Source organism: Athene cunicularia (assembly GCF_003259725.1).
Source record: "Athene cunicularia isolate RWA chromosome 3 unlocalized genomic scaffold, athCun1 chr3_part1, whole genome shotgun sequence".
Lineage (NCBI taxonomy): Eukaryota > Metazoa > Chordata > Aves > Strigiformes > Strigidae > Athene > Athene cunicularia.
Genome location: NW_020799097.1, coordinates 39,807,623 through 39,820,627, shown reverse-complemented (window position 1 = coordinate 39,820,627; position 13,005 = coordinate 39,807,623).

The window sequence follows — 13,005 nt, the reverse complement described above, 5'->3', positions numbered from 1 at the left end:
ACTGCTGCTCAGTCCTCCAGGAAAATTATCCACACCATCAGAGGTCAATGGCTTTTCTCCAGGTAGGAGCTCCCCAGCCCAGTGGTGGCCATGATCCATTATGCCATTTTTAAGTACAATTTGCTCTTCCTGCAACTACAACCAGAAAGAAACCAAATGGTGCCTCAGGTACATATTTTATGACAGGCTAATGTTATGGAGCTTATCCATTCAGGGTTAAGTGCAATTGCATGAAAAGTTGCAGAAGGTCTGCATGGGTCTTCCCTGCTGGTTTATCCTCCAGCATGACTCTAAACTGGTAGCCCACCTACTTGAACCAACTCCTGGACTTGTAATAGGGCAGTTTCCTTTTCATATGCAGCTGCCTAGAGTGTATCTTCAGGAACTAAAAAGCCCCATCTTGACTTTTGAAATTTCCTTCTAATTGAGATCTTGCCTCTGCTGCTGGTATGTTCTTGTTATGTGTGCAATTCTTGTGGTGCTTTTCTCAACCATTTCTGATTTTCTAGTGTTTGAGTGTGAATGCCAAACCAGATCTGTCATTTGAGCACACCCTGGGGGAGTGTGCTAACTTCTCTAACCCCTGCTCAGTACTCCCCTCTGTATGCGTTAAGGAAGCAGGCTGATGCGCCTGGCCAGCACATGGCACTGTGTAGTTCGTGGTGGCTTGCTTGCTCACTGGAGCAGTCCTTCAGGATCCCCGCTTCCTGGCATAGCAGCTCCTCAGTTTTGTGTTGTAAGAGGTGTGACTTTATATTTGCATAATGTATAATGCATAATTGTACCTTAATGACCTTAGAATATTTACCAAGGCATTGGCACAGCAAGCTAATTTTCTAGAATTCATCTGTAGTCAACAGAGAGTGAGAGCAGAAGTCCAGTTTGTTGCTCCTGTGTATCTCTTGCAGGTGTCTGTCTCTTCAGTGTTTCCTCTCAATTCTTTTTCAATCAATATGATGTGTATCATTTTATGTTACTCCCATGTGTTATTAGGCTTTTGTCAGCACAGTGCTAAATATTTTTATTGAAGGTAAATTTCATAGCATCAGAATTCTTGCAGTGGTCAATTAAATTTATAATACTATTAAAAGTATCCAGTTAGTTGGTAAAGATCTGTTTATTTTCCATAGATTACATTGCTTTCATTTGGACTTCAAATCCTAAATCCAAGCAGTTCTGTTAACTTGCATGAGAGTAACATTTGGCTGAAAAGCCTTAAGTGGCCAGATCACTTCCATTCTCCTACACAATGACACAAGGTTGGACCTCGGCATGTTCCAAGGTTTACAAACGCTACAGGGTTTAGATTTCACCTGTAACCGTTTGTTTCTGTGTCAGATTTCTACAACCTGTGCTTATGGCATAGCTCCTCAAGCTTGCATTCCTCTGTTAGACCTGCCTACCTGCTTTTCAAGTTGTCCTGCCATCAGATGTCAGACTGAGAGCCTGTGCCCTGCAGCTGGCCCTCTGCTCATGTTTCTCGAGGGCAGTGCTGCACTCCAAGCCTGTAGATACCAGCCTTGACAATTGATGGATAGGGCAGTACTGCCCCTGTAAGTTATGCTTGCACAGGGAAATCAAAGCAGCACCTACCAGCTGTGACAGTATTCATCATATGGGCAAGCAGTCTTTTCGTCTTCCCTCCCTCAAGACCCCGTCTCCCTGTTTTGTGTACTGACAAAGGTAAGTCATACTCTTTGCACTGGCATCTGGATCAATTAGATAATGTTTGCAGTGGGAATGTAGGTTAGCACTCCTGCTTCCCGGGTGATGGTCCGCTGAGCTTCCCAACAAGCTGAAGTCTCTATTCAGCTGCAGAGATTTGTAGAGTTGAGGCTAGAGGTTGAGACATTTATGAAAGAGTTTTTCCCTCAGTTGGGTCTCATTTTCATCTGGTTTATTTCAATCCATAGTCAGCAGTAGGGGGATACATGAGTAGGTTGTAACCAGCACTAGTATGAGAACTTTCTGGTGATGCTGGTGCATATGAAAGTGTGAAAATGTGGAAGACTCTCAATAAACTTGATGAGAAAAAAAAATCCAGTGTGACTTCTCTTGGAAAACACTGGATGTAAAAATAATAAACATTTTTTAATAAAACCAGATTATAGCCAAATAGACTCCCATGATAGGAATTTATTTAATCAGAAATACTGTTCATGTTCACTTTCTCTCCTCCTCTCACAGTATCTTTGTGTCTATTTGACTAGCAGAAAGCACACAAATTGGGTTCAGGAGCATTCGTCTATGAGAAAATTAAATTTTGATTAACTTCTATTCAGAACTTCCTCTAATGTGCAGAGGTGATAAGGTTATCATATTAAATAGATCTCTATAAATGCCAAGTATGTAAGATTGGAGGAACAGTATTTTATTATCAAAACATACTTCAAAGAGTTTCTGAACTAATTTGATCATCAAGGGATGGGAAACTTTAATCCAAAGGGTAAAAAATTCAATTGAAAAAGGTAGGATGGTTCAAGAGAAAAAATTTGAGGAGTACAGATTTCCATAGGCAGACCGTGCCGTGGGTGTAGGAGGGGAGTGTTGCAGTGGCCTGCAAATCACCCACGTGTCACAGTGAGAGCAGCTGAAGACCAGGCATGAGTACAAGATGATGCCCTTCAGTTTCTACATTTTGGTTTTGTGGAAGAAAGGACACAAAAGGCAGCCAGAACTGGTATCATCTTGTGTGCCAAAGAGGAAGGGAAGAGGTAAAATTATGTCAGTGGCACCAAGAAAAGAGATGGCTTTTTACGTAGGAGGATGGTGACTGGAGGAGGCAGGACAAGTGAAGACTGGCACGGGGTGCAAGGACCTACCCTTCAGCCAGAAGACTCAGGCTGCCTCTCAAGAGGGCCAGCAGCAATGAGGTAGGACCAAGAGCCAAAGTGTATGGGATGAGGTCCTAGAAGAGCAGAGTAACAGGTAAGCCATTACTCTTTGTCTAGTTGTTAGACTATGCCCGAGCTCTGAAAGCTCTGGGGTATGATTACACACTCAGCAGTGTATGCTCCTGGATCACTGGGAGTAGCAGCTATGTGAGACACATCCCTGCATCACAGCACAGGAGCATGAGGACACTTTTTAGCCCTTTTTAGGTAAATCAGTGCTGTATAAACCCAAGAGCAGTGCTGGAGTGCCAAGAGAGCTCCCAGATACAGATTTTACTATTGAAGCAGCCAGCTATGCCCTTGGCCTTCCTGCCACCTACCCTGTCAGCAAGCTGCATGGGTAGGGCACATTGGGCTCCAAACAGGGCACCATGTGACATCAGGACATTACATGCTCCACCTTCCTCTTGCCTCAAATCCTGCCAGTAGAAATATACATGTTATCAGTGTACATGTTAATTTAAGCTGAAAGATGGAGCAGACTCCAGGACTGGAGAGGTAAAAGGATGAATTCCAGACAGCTACCTCTGTCAGACACTGTTACGATGAACTCTCCAGAGTAAGAAGCCCCAGGAACAAGTCACAGACATGACTATGCAATATTTCCATTCAAGTGGACCATGACAGAAGCAAGTCTGCTGAAAACTGAGCAGTACAGGGATAAGGGGACAGATTTGGAGTGGCACAGCTGGTGTGCAAAACCAGAAACACGTCTTTCTCCAGGGCTGAGGGAACTGGGGATGTTTAGTCTGGAGAAGAGGAGGCTGAGGGGAGACCTCATCGCCCTCTACAGCTCCCTGAAAGGAGGGTGCAGAGAGCTGGGGATGAGCCTCTTTAACCAAGTAATAAGTGATAGGATAAGAGGGAATGGCCTCAAGTTGTGCCAGGGAAAGTTTAGACTGGATATTAGGAAGCATTTCTTTACAGAATGGGTTGTTAGGTGTTGGAATGGGCTGCTCAGGGCAGTGGTGGAGTCCCCATCCCTGGAGGTGTTTAAGAGTAGGGTTGACATAGCGCTGAGGGATCTGGTGTAGTTGGGAATGGTCAGTGTTAAATTAATGGTTGGACTGGATGATCTTCACAGTCTTTTCCAACCTAGACAATTCTCTGATTTTGTAATGAGGTAAGATAAAAACCAGAAAAACAATCTTGTTTGAATTCCCCCTGTCAGTTTTCTTGTCTGTCAGTGCTATTTCACTGAGTATTTTATTACTTACAAACTTCTTTGGTTTCAGTTTATCTTATGCAAGACCTTTTTAATGAAGAATTCTAATTTGACAATATGGTGGTTTGAGATCCATAAAATAACTGCTCAGAAAGCACTATGAAGGAAAAATGTCTCTTTTTTTCCATCAGGCACTGAAAAACTTGCATCTCTGAAAGATTTTCTGGTCTTTAAAGCAGTGGGCTCCTGGAATAATTTACTCTCTCCTGCCATCTTTTAAAAGAAAAGATATAGTATGCTACCGTTGGGCTGAGAAATCAATCGTATGAAATCAGTGGTAATTCTGCTGCCAGGTGATATTTACCATGTGAGTCAGTGACCTGTTGGTATTCCACAAAAATAATCTGTGGCAGGCAAATGCTGAAGTTTTAAGTGGTCATGTTTGGCTTTGCGCTTTTCACCAGTTGCTGCTTGCATCAAAGCTGTGTGTTTTATCCCTGAAACTAAGAGGAGCCTGTTCCAGCCAGTTTGGCTAGTGGCTGGCCATTCACTTTCTCTTAGAAATGTCAAGAAGAAAAACACAATCTCCTTTGGTTCTGGTATCACAGCTAAATAGTTTTTTCAAAATGAGGATGGTGATCTCCAGTTGGTGCACCCATAAAAAGTGGCACTGGACTCTGCTTCTGCATGGCGTAAGCTGCTGGATGCAGCCTCCCAAGCACAGCAAGAGGAGTGTGGCTGTTAGGGAAGAGGATGGTTTTGCACCTTCCTTTCCTCAGATATCTGAAACGAGCATTTTGACATCTTTATCCAGCCCAATTATTGCCAGCATTTGTAGGAGAAAAAGTGAAAAATAGCTGGAAACTGTTATCGACCCTCCCTTCCTGTGGTTTCTCTTGTACTACTGGCTCTGCAGGACAGGTCTTGCTCTGTGTTCCCTAAATCCCTGGCACCAGTGGGGAGGATGGAGAAGGCACACACTGCTACTCCTCCAGCACTATGTCTGAACATGGGCAGGCTCACTGCCTCCCTTTTCCCGAGAGGCTTCCAGTTCAATCATGTAATTATGCTGGGGATGACAATGAACTTGGGGTGGTGCCAGGGCTGTAGAGCCTGGATCCAGCCTTTCCCCGCAAGCATTGCCCCCTCCCAAAGCTTGGCCGTTTCCAGCATGGCCTTGCAAGAGTGTTGCTCATGGAAGTGAGATGAGATATTTGGATACTGACGGACTTGTGTGTTTCCCCACTGGACAACTTCTGACCACACAGCTTAGTAATGCTCTTCACTCCCCCAGACCAGGGATCAAGGTATGCTGGAGAAAGACATAGGTGTCTGAAAGGGATGCTCCGGTCTGATGGGGTGGTAAAACACCCCTTTTTCTTTCCCCCCAAGGCATGACTTTATTAGCAGGGAAGGCAGGTTGATCCCAGGGCAGTAAGGGAGGCTGTTTAGCTCCAGTAGAGGGGCAACGTGCATGACTGAGCCATCCTGACCAGTGGAAATGGGCCAACAGTCCATCAGTAACAAATGTGGAGGCACACAAGTCTTAAGCAAAAGCAGGTCACTATTAACTATAGCTTTGTAGTTATTAACTACTGTAACTCTTGTATCTCTCCAATTTACAGGAGCCACAAAACCCTGGACACAGAGTAGATGCACAAATACTAAAGCCTTGTGTATTTGTGTATAATAACTGTTCTCCTTTTGGAGTCTGGCTGTACCACTGAGGCTTCCTGATGCTTCACAGAAAATTACAGACAGACACATTAAGACCTGGCCATGCTGGCCCAGAACTGCAGAGGAACAGGGGGTGATGATGCTTGCAGAAATGGAATGAGAACAGCAGCCTCCAACACTGACTCCTCATCGTACTGACAAAGGGTTTAGCCTGTGTGCCTGTGTCTCTACTGAGGACTGTGTGGCAGGTATCAAAAGCCTGGATCATTTGCTAATGATAGCTTCAAAGAGGAGAAACTAACAGCTCTTTCTAAGTAGAAAATGTAACCTTTACTGTGTTATGTAGCAGCTCCTGTTAAATCGGTAGGGGAAATATTTTCTGAGTTTGTGGAGACTTGCCAAAAATACCCATTCCCTAAAGCCAGTTGTGAGTGCAGAACATTCTGCTTTCACACACAGTTTCAGGAGGGAAAACAGAACAATTCCTGTACAGGCAGCTGGGTTATGAAAACTGACAGAGCATTGCCTGTGTGGAGAGAGTTTAAATGATGCCTGAGGGACTGGTTAGCGTGTAATATGCAAATGCAAATCTATCCGTAAGGCATTACAACTACAAAATGTCTCACAATTATGCTTATTTCTTGAAAAGTCATTTCTTACTATGGATTCCTCCCCCTCAAAGCAGCAGGGCTTCATTCCCTGAGTGAACTGGTGTTAGTCCTTTACCCTGTCTTCAGTGCACTTAACTCTTGCTAAAGCTGATGGACTAACAGCTGAAGAGACTGTCACCTCTTGCAATGTGCCTTAGAATCATGGAATCAGAATCTTTTAGATTGGCAAGGACCTTTAAGATCATCAAGTCCAACCATTAACCTAACACCAAGTCCACCACTAAACCGTGTCCCTAAGCAACACATCTACACGTCTTTTAAATACCCCCAGGTAATACTTCCCTGGGCAGCCTCTTCCAATGCTTCGCAATCCTTTCAGTGAATATTTTTTTTCCTAATACGCAGTCTAAACTTCCCCTGCTGCAACTTGAAGCTGTTTCCTCTTGTGCTATCACTTCTTACTTGGGAAAAGAGACTAACACTGACCTCTCTGTAACCTCCTTTCAGGTAGTTGTGGAGAGCAGTAGGGTCTCCCCTGAGCCTCGTTTTCTGCAGGCTAAACAACCCCAGTTCCCTCAGCCGTTCCTCGTGCAACATGTGATCTAGGTCTTCACCAGCTTCGTTGCCCTCCTCTGAGGGGCCCAAAACTGAACACAGTAATCGAGGTGTGGCCTCACCAGTGCTGAGTACGGGGGGACAATCGCATCCCTAGCCTTGCTGACCACACTGTTTCTGATGCCTTGGTTGTGCATTTCTCAGTCTTCACAATAGAAGTGGGCAGATTCAGCATAATGGACCATCATAGAAAAAGGCTTGCCTGCCTTTTACTGAGCTTAGATTCTCACAATCGTTTTGAACATAGCTGCTTTCTGGAGAGGTTACAAGTCACACGGGCTTTGCCTGCCTTTACAGAAAATAACTGATTACAAGTCATTCTATAACCCCAAGAAGGTGAATTTTTTTCAGCTCATTTATAACAATGGACGTGTTCATGGCCAGTGTATCAAATCTGAAAGTGCACTAGTCAAGTTCAAAAGCAGGATGTTTGTCACGTCTGCTATCTGGTTGCAGGAGGACACTGAAATGGAAATATGGCTGGTATGTCCTATAGACCTCCTGCCAGGGACATGCCATGGCACAGGGCAAAGCTCACAGTGAAGTGAGTGCCATGGCAATGGGTAGATAGAGCCATGCATCTAAACAGCTCTTTCCAGCTTCCCTGATTCAAAAAGAAATGGTAACTTAACTTTCAAAATTGTCTAACATGGTCATGGAATGGTTTTCCTTGCAAAACCCAGGCCCATTGTGCTGCAAAAAGAATGTGAGGACTGTTTGCTAACTAAATGCTGGCTGGGTAGTCTGTGGGGTAAATGCTGGTTGGTAATGACAACGCAATATCAAGATTGTCCACAAACTTCATCTGCACTTCAGTGGCAACTAAGTGGCAATCAGCTACCTCATTGCAGGTAGAATCCAGAAAACGTTTCCTGTGCTTTTCGGAAGTTCTGTTTTTTCAGCTTTGGTAGATATGCTTTGAAAATGTCTTGCAATATTCCGTGTAAATTACTTCAGTGCAGCTACTACAAGTGTTAAGACTCTCGTTTTCAAGTTACAGGACGGATTCTAAGTGACAATGGAAGTCAATTCACATCCAAAGAGTGCCTGTTGTACGTTAAAAGAAATGGTATCAACATGTCACATCACCTCCCTGCTACCCAGCTGCAAGTAGTTTAGTGGATTCATTTTGACATTCAGGCAAGCAATCAGTGCTACGACCGCAGCTAAAGGTGGCTTACAACACAAGATTGCATGTGTTCTATTAGACTATGGGATGCTGGTCAAGCCGTTTTGAATCAGACACCAGCAATTTTGTTTAACAGATATAATGGAAGGTTTTGTTCAGACTTGTTATTCAGAAGAAGATGAACTCCGTGAAGCCCAGATGATCGTGTTGACATAAAATTACAGCACAGCAAAAATTTACTAAGAAACAGCCAGGATAACTTCCAATGAACTGAAGCGTCCATGTCACAGACTGGTCTTCTCTTACCTAATCGAAGTGGTCCTCTTGAAAAAACAGGGAAGAGGGGGATATACTCTTTTTTTTTTTTTTTTTTTTTTTTTTTTTTTTTTTTTTTTTTTTTGAGCAGTATGTCATGCATCAGCCATGTCATCTGAAAAACTTGTACCACCACCACTGCTGTGTCAAGCAATGCTAGTCCAAGGGCTCAAGAAGGCAGGCAGCAGCAGGTACATACACTTCCCCAGCACTGCTGGGGCAGCAGAGAGATGCACGTACCTAAGCCCTAGCCTTGTGCACTCTTTGATGGCAACGTGAAATTTTCTTTCAGTCCTGTACAGAGAAGCACATTCCATGTGCTGGTGCTGAGTAAGGCTCAGAAAGACTGGGAACCAGCTGAAATGGCTTTTGATACCTGCTTTTCAGGATAAATTTTAACAAGTTACATGAAACAAACATCTGTCTGAAGTAGCACTCAGTGAGCTCTGACATTCACATTTTGTAATGAAGTGAAGGCATTTCTGCTGCAGTGTGAGATAAAAACACCACACTAGTCTTGTTTGTGTTACTGGCTGTGTTGGTGACTCAGCTAGCTGTTCATGCACAGGTGATAATAATCTCGCCTAATACTGTTTGAAGACTCCAGGCTCTTTTCAGAGAGTCACAGAATAGCTGAGGTTGGAAGACCTCTAGAGATTGTCTAGTCCAATGTCTTTTGAGGGTTGCATTTGTCATTTTTTAATTGCATATTAAAAATGAAAAAATGGCAGAAGAGGAACGTTAAAGAGTTCTGTTCCTCATTAAAACTGGACAGCTAATGTATATACAGTATGTTCAGTGACAGCCATTAACCAGTCAACAAATCATCATCCAGAATAAAATTGCTTTCTAACATAAATGAATGGCTATTGTGCAGTGTCAGGGCCAGCAGCACATGCCGCATGTGCACATACAGCACATGCAGATTAAATCTGAAAGATAACATCTATACAAGCTCATTGTGAATGCCCGTCACAGCTCGAAGTAGTCCAAGCCAATGATTTTTAGAGCTTTTTAATTGGTGTCACAAATCCATTCATTGGCAGTAATACCTAAAATAAAATTCTGTGCTTCTGGAGTACCTGCCATCCTGGGGTCACAAAGGTACTAACAGCCACTGGCATTGGCTTATGCTCCCACAAGATGGTTCTTGTACTGTTTTGCAAATGGGGATAAAAGGCCGGAGTAGTTACTATATGTAATGCCATTCCCATGGTAAAACCTATAGCTCCTCTCTGCTGAACCATGCTCCTGTGACACAGTACAAGATTACCCTCCGTGACAACACAAATTCTTCTCCTGCATTTTCTCAAGGACACAAGGACTGAAGGACGCACAAGTCTATAGAGCCTGGAGTAATTAGAAGATGATTTTTCTAAAAATATCTTGCTTCTCAGCCTTACATCTAAACCACTGTAATTTCCCAAATAGGAACCCAGCCTCATTCCTTCATATTCGTGATGCCTAGATTATTGCCATGTCTGACTTTCCCTAAATAGGAACTCAAAGCTTCTGGTGGCTCACAAAGACTGCCTGTTTCTGGTTTGCTCAGTATTGGGGAAAATTCAGCTGCTCCAAGTATAACAAACTATCTGAAATCAAAACACAGTGAAGTGGAGACCTTCTATTGCCATGTTTTGGACTAGGGCTTTGATGACTTGAAGTAAGGAAGGCTGTCACAAACAAGGTGGCATGAAGGGTCCTATTGAAAGGAAGACCATTCAAATAAGTTCTAGGTGTGATATACTCCAAACAAGATTAGAGGGACCTCACAGACACCCAGCTGAGCTGGTCCAGCTTTGCTTGGTTCCTCCTCTACTCCTTTGGATAAACAGGAATTTGGTTCATGACATCCATTTGGTTGGATATGAGGGCTAGTGTTTTCTATTGCTGTAACTTTCTAGCATATAGATCTTTCTTTGTTCCAAAGTGCTGCTGGGTAGAGAGAATGATGTGTAAATTGAGATCCAGGGAATAAGTCTTCATGCTATAACTAGGAGCAGACTAACTTACCTGAATAAATGTTTGCCAATGCCATTGTTAATTCCCTAAACTTGCTGTAAATGAAAGAGAATATCAGCCCCAGAAAATGTGTTTGATGTTAACCGCTTTGATGTTTCTTAAACAAATCTTTGGGTAATTTCTCAACCACATCTGCACATATTGCATAATTTAATATTTTTGACAACTTTACTGAGTTGCAAATTTCTGTGATACTAGGGTAATAAATTTCACTGGCATGGTTTTGTCACTCTTTAAAAACAGAGCACAATTAAACTCCCTTTCAACATATTCCATGTGTCTGGTTCTACCTCCATTTTGCAAGTGAATCCTATTTATATTCTGTTCTCTGATGGACTTGGGCAGCTAATCATTCAAATAGCATTCCTATCTCCTTCAAAAAATTAATAATAGAAAAAAAGATACCTGCTGTCAAGAGATTTAATTTGAGTTGTAACTTGGGTTGTCACAGATTGAGACAGGCTAAGGAAGTTTTTTGCTTGGTGCTCTCTGGTCTAAACAGAACAGGTAATAAATCACACCTATGAAGTGGATCAAATTTTGTCATATCAGAAGAAGCTGTCAGAATCATAGGAGTAAGTCCTAAACTGACTGAAGATCTGAACGGACTGTTTCCTCTCTCCTGTTCTCCCACACAAGTATTGCATCTGAGAAGAGGCTGTTTTGAAGTCCCTGAAACCTCTTGCAAAGCCTTTGATTTGCTGAATTTCTCACTGTCCTTCCTTTTCATTTGATAACCATGTAAGAGGTTAAACTAGGACATTTGGTTGCCTCTGTGTAGCAGTCTGCATTTCAAAGGTAGATGGAAATAGACATTAGAAGGTTTTACCGTACCTGAGCTGTATCTTAATCATCTTAATAGCTGATTTTTCTCTCAAAGTGTTCACTAACAAGAGGAGGTTTTATTGTTCTAGACATGAATGTTCATTAGAGATGAAGGGAAAATGGTAGGACCCAGAGTTCCCTGTGTAAGCTGATCTGCAAAACTCTAGTAAGACATCTATCACCTCCTCTGCTGTAATGCAACTGTCACTGGATAGGGAGGATTTGAATAGTGACTTGCTGAGAGGCCAGCCATTGTGCCTTAGAGAGTGAGCTGGATGGATTTTTCATAAATGAGGAATAGAAGGACTTAACAAAGCCTTTGATATATTAATTCCCCCCCAAGCTGTGTAATATTACTCCTGTAATAAGAGGAAGCTTGGATGGAATCAAAATCCTTTTCTGACTCTCCGTGGTCTCTAATTAAATGATTAATTTAGACTCTTTGGCCTCAGCTGACTTGGCTTTTCCAGAAAACATGTCATCTCCCTTCAGCCCCCCTTCTGTAGGGCTTCAGCTGTCCAGAACCTCTAGGAAACTCCACTGATCAGTGTTTGTATGGCCTTAAAGATTTTACAACTTTTCCACATTGACCAAAGATAGTGCTGCATTGTTAAAACCACCTTTCCTTGCTGCCTTGCTACAGGATTCACCTTCTGGAAATGACATGGTTGGCAACGGGACAGTGGGACTTTGGAAAAGTCATTAGCACAGCCTGCCCTTCCTGAACAAGTATCCCCTTGCAAGCCATCTGCTCAGCTTGGAAAAGCTCTGTTCTTCTCATAGGTCATCTGAGGATTTGGGAGGAAAGAATAAGATCAAAATCACCCAGGCACAGCGCTCTGTGTAAGGCTAACAACCAGCCTGGACCTGCCATCAAAGATGCAGGAACAGGGACCTTTCAGAACTGGAGTCAAACTGAGAGCCGATGTGGGGCAGAAATAATGTCTGCTGTACACGTAAACTTTGTGGGGAGGATCAATTTTCCAGTCAGTTTGCAGGGAAGCACCAGCTGCCAGGAGAAGAGCCAGGCCCTGCAACAGGCAGATACATTAGATGTTATAAGAAGCGGAGGACAGTGTTTCCAGCTTTTTAAAATATGAGAGTTGGATTTGAGACTGGGATTAAAAATAATTGTTGCAGTTGTATGTTTGCAAATAAAAGATCATTTCTCCACAGGTCTTCAGTGGTACAGCTCAGAAAGGTGATGTTGAGTGTGCAGGAAGCTGAGAGCAGCACAGCTAGTGTTCCTGTTCATGAATACTGAGAACTCAGCCCTCAAGGGGACTCATTTATCCTCTTGCACAGAATGGTGGGATTCCGCACTAGCTGGGTCATTTCAGCTTGACCTTGTCCTATCCCTCCCCAACTCCTGAAACATTTATTGTCCCGCTTCTCATTCTAAATATATTCCAGACCGGAATATAGACCTTGTCTGAACTCCTCTTTTCTGAGAGAAGGCAAAGTATTCCAACATCTTTATCATTGTCTGTTTTTTGATGAGCAATGTACTTGTTCCCACCTTGTCTGATATTTGACTTTAACTTGTGCTGCTGGTTAGTAATTCCAGACAGTGCAGGAAGAAATGCTCATCCATAGATGTATGCCTTAGTCTGAAATTAAAGCTCAATTTATTTTAATTGTCCTTGATTTTATCAAGCATACAAAATGACTGATTCCATATGCAGAAAATAAATACATAGACAGCAGCTCAGAAATGTCTTCCTCCTTATAGTAGTGATTTTATATGGTTTT